Here is a 4,270-nt window from a genome sequence, read left to right on the forward strand (position 1 = left end):
ACACACACACACACACACACACACACACACACACACAGACACACACACACGCACGCTAATAGACTCTTGGCTTACTGCTGTTTCCTTCATCTGCAGTGTTTTGTTTACTTTCCCAGTACCTGAAACCTGCTGTATGACATTCTCAACATGACATCTTGCTAATTATGTTTGCCCCTATTCTCTGTAGCTAAACAGGCATTGTTGTTTGTCAGGTTTCTTGTTTTGCTCATGCGTAAAACAGTACTTTAGCTGTTTTTATTTGTAGCTTAAGCTCTGTTTAAAACTACACCTGCCTTTTGAGCAGAATGGTGGCAGAGCTTAATTGGAATTCAATCCAGTGACAAACCACCCTGCAGGAGTCATGGGTATTCATTAGCTCTGGTTTCAAATGGTGTTGATTGGAACACAACATGCAAAGAGCATATGCTAATTTTCACAGAAGCTGCTGCGCTCTGTGCTGTGAGAGAGAGCATATTACTGCCTTTTTTAAGCGCATGATTAAAATACATAACATCATGCATAAGATTCTGACTGACTGCAACAATTCAAATAAAATGCAATGCAATTTAAAGATTTCATAATTAGCAGAAAGCACATTCTCTGTGCTGTGGAACATAGGTGCTGTGGAAGGTACCAGGGAACATGGGTATTGTGGAAGGTACCAGGGAACATAGGTGTGGAAGGTACCAGGGAACATAGGTGTGGAAGGTACCAGGGAACATAGGTGTGGAAGGTACCAGGGAACATAGGTGCTGTGGAGCATAGGTACCAGGGAACATAGGTACTGTGGAAGGTACCAGGGAACATAGGTGCTGTGGAAGGTACCAGGGAACATAGGTACTGTGGAAGGTACCAGGGAACATAGGTACTGTGGAAGGTACCAGGGAACATAGGTACTGTGGAGAGTAGCAGAGAACATAGGTACTGTGGAAGGTACCAGGGAACATAGGTGCTGTGGAAGGTACCAGGGAACATAGGTGTGGAAGGTACCAGGGAACATAGGTGCTGTGGAACATACAGTAGGTGCTGTGGAAAGTACCAGGGAACCTAAGTGATGTGGAACATGGGTATCAAGGAAAATAGGTACTGTGGAATATAGTGTAGTGGAAATTATTTATTTATCAATGAAGTGAGACAAAATGTTTTAAAAAGTCAAGAGAGTCAACCTGTCTTTTGCAAGTTATTTCCGAGAGCTCGGAGACTCATACCCCCAGCAAGTAYGAAGGAGTGAGCCCAGAACACAGCAATCAGCAATTATTAAATGTATAACCTCATACAACAGACACATCATTACATACAGAGGTCACAAGTTCACCTAGTCCCAACAAGATAAAGTGGAACCAAGCCCTAACAGATGTGTTCTGATTTWAGCTGATTATACAAACCAAACCTGCTTCGGTTTTAGTTATGTTTCATTACATTTTAGTACAGAGTTTATAGAGTCAGAGGTTATGAGGCCAAAGTTATAAAGTTTTTTTGTGTTCAAATAATTCAAGACATCTGATACATACATSAGTTTCAAATGGCAGGAGAGCATAGTTAAATACAYATTTTTCCATCACAATCAGTTCTTGGGTATAAAGTCAAAGCAGACCACAGAGATATCTGACTCAAAGCCATCTGTTGACCTGAAGATGAGACAGCTGATCAGAGTCTCAAGACAGGGAGGTGCACCTGCAGCATCTTCATAATCTGCCATGCAGGAAGCTGAAGCAGAGGACTGTGCAGGGAGAAAGTTTGCACTTAAAGTGCATGTGACATCAAATYTTTGTSATAAMTATKAATGCATTTTTGGAAAGATAACATCAACAACATGTTGAAAAAGAAGTTTTACAACACTGAGATGAACAGTTGTTGAGAYATCYGCATGTGAAGTAACAGRAAGTGATGTCAAAGGGKAATGTCTGAATGTAAACAGAGCRTTGCTACAATGGCTAACMACACAGATTGTAGAGAAGAATCTGRTGTTTCTTTAGATTATTTGGAATAACTATCAGAGAGATGAAGAAGACAGAATTCAARCAATATACAGRGAGTYCCTTTTTGTAMAGAGTTCCCCTTTGATGTCACTTCCTGTTTCACTTTWGCTGAGTTCAAAAGAAAATAGGCCAGTTATGTGACAAAAATATTAAATCATGTGTTTCATGCCAAGTTTCTTAAATATAAAGTTGTTTTATTTGACTTCTTGTATTTGAAATATATGCATGTCACAAGGTACTTTACGACAACACAACATATGGGGCGAGTACTAAACACTATCTCCTGGTACTCACCTGAGTAACTCACTGAAAATGTTCTGTTCACCCCTGAACATAAGTACTTATGAACATAGTTACTGTGGAAAAAAATCTAAATCTAATCCAATCCAGCCTCTTGAATTCTGTGTGAGGGTTTTATTTCTTGTAGCTTACATGGTTTTACACTCAGCAGTGGTAGTTGCTTCTTTTAACTCTACATTTGTTGTAGCCCTCAGGGCACTTATCATAAACATGCTACTACTGGCAAGATAAAAGGTTTAAACGTCTTATTTTAGAGAGTTTATCTGCAATTAATAAAACACTTGATGGGGAGTTTTTGATGCAGAAATAGTTTCATTCACTCAAAATAAAAATCATATTCATCTATATGGGTTTTTATGATAGCTACAGAAAATACCTAATGGTAAAGTAGATAAAAAATGTACTTAACTCAAGTTGATTTGAATAGTACAGTCTCTCTTTTTATTCACGATGTTTTGTTTTTATTCGTTTTAAAACTTGCCTAAAAATGTCAGTTTGCTGGTGCTCCTGTGCAGAATAAACACCAAGAATAAAACAAACAAAACAAACTTTAAATTAGGCTTTGTTTCTTAGTGACTTCTTAGAGGACTTTACAATCCATATGGTACGTTACCATTTCTACACACAGTCAATAAACAATTCAGCATTAATTGGGTAATTTCTCAAATCTTCCCAAAGCAGTGAACTGCTGTGAGATGAATCCTTATGAAGAGCAGAAGTAATTAACTTGTAGAGACTAAAACAACTGCATGAAAAATGACAGCAGATGTAACATTAATTATCCAACAGTTTACCAACCAGGTGTTTATTTACCAAAGGAGTTTAGGAGATGGCCTGTGGAAAAGACAGATGAACACACACTGTTCTGCTGGCATGTTAATTAAAACAAAAAACTAACCCTTTACACGAAAACAAACAAAAAACGGATGCATGCAAGAGTCTGAGAAAGGTGTTTGTTGCAGGACAAAATAATGATAAATAAAAAATGATGTTTCGCTCGTGTGTTTAGATAATTATTATCCTGTAGATGAAATCTTACAGTGGGAGGTGATGAATGTTTTYAGCCACCAGACATGTTGTGAAATATCTGTGTTTATGTGTGTATTAATACTCCAAACATTTGTTTACTCTTGAAAATGTCAAGCTCTAAATCAAATATGTCATGTGTACTTTGTGAGAACAAAAAGTTTCAACTTTAAATATTGAAAATATAAAGCATAATTTGCCTGTTGYGGTTCCAACATGAGGAATTCAGCGTAAATCTATGATCATATTTATAAACTGTAATGTTTCCAAAGTTGTACGTTTTGAGTTGTATTCTCACAGGGAAATAAAAAAAACATCCATCCATTTTCTTTAACCACCTCTCCTCCACAAGTCCATCACAGGGACACATAGAGACAAACGAGATAAACAACCATTCACCCTCTCACTCAGACAATTTAGAAAACGAACGAGGTGCACAGCTAGAGGCGCCATCATGTAACTTCTCTTGGTCAAAGAGCGGGTCCATATTGTACGAGATGAGGACAACTCAACAGCCAGGACTGTTAGCTGGTGAAGCTAAATATTATAACCATGACATGTTAAATTTAGGTCAGCACGTCAATGAAGCTCAGTTTGTTGTTGACTACCATTATTTTGATTTGATAGAAATGTCAGTACATATTATATTAGGCAAAAACATGTTGCCAAGGTACACACGTCTGCAATGAATGCTTCTAATAGGCGGAAGCAAACCAATAAAYGTTTGGGTATTTGTCGGGCTGCAGTCTGGGCTGCCCCTACTGCTGGTTTATCTGGGGGCCCGCTGCTACTCGGCCCCCCGGTGGGGTGTGCGGCTGGCCGCCGGCATGCTGGGGGTTCCCAGGGTCTGGGGCTGGGCGCTGGGGTGTGTGCCGGCCTGGCCTGGTGACTGCCTGTTAGGGTTTGGGGCCTCTGGCCCTGTCGGGCTATGGCCTAGGGTGGTCCGCCCTGGGGGCCCGGACCTC

The sequence above is a fragment of the Austrofundulus limnaeus genome, unplaced genomic scaffold (genome assembly GCF_001266775.1).
Source record: "Austrofundulus limnaeus strain Quisiro unplaced genomic scaffold, Austrofundulus_limnaeus-1.0 Scaffold236, whole genome shotgun sequence".
Classification (NCBI taxonomy): domain Eukaryota; kingdom Metazoa; phylum Chordata; class Actinopteri; order Cyprinodontiformes; family Rivulidae; genus Austrofundulus; species Austrofundulus limnaeus.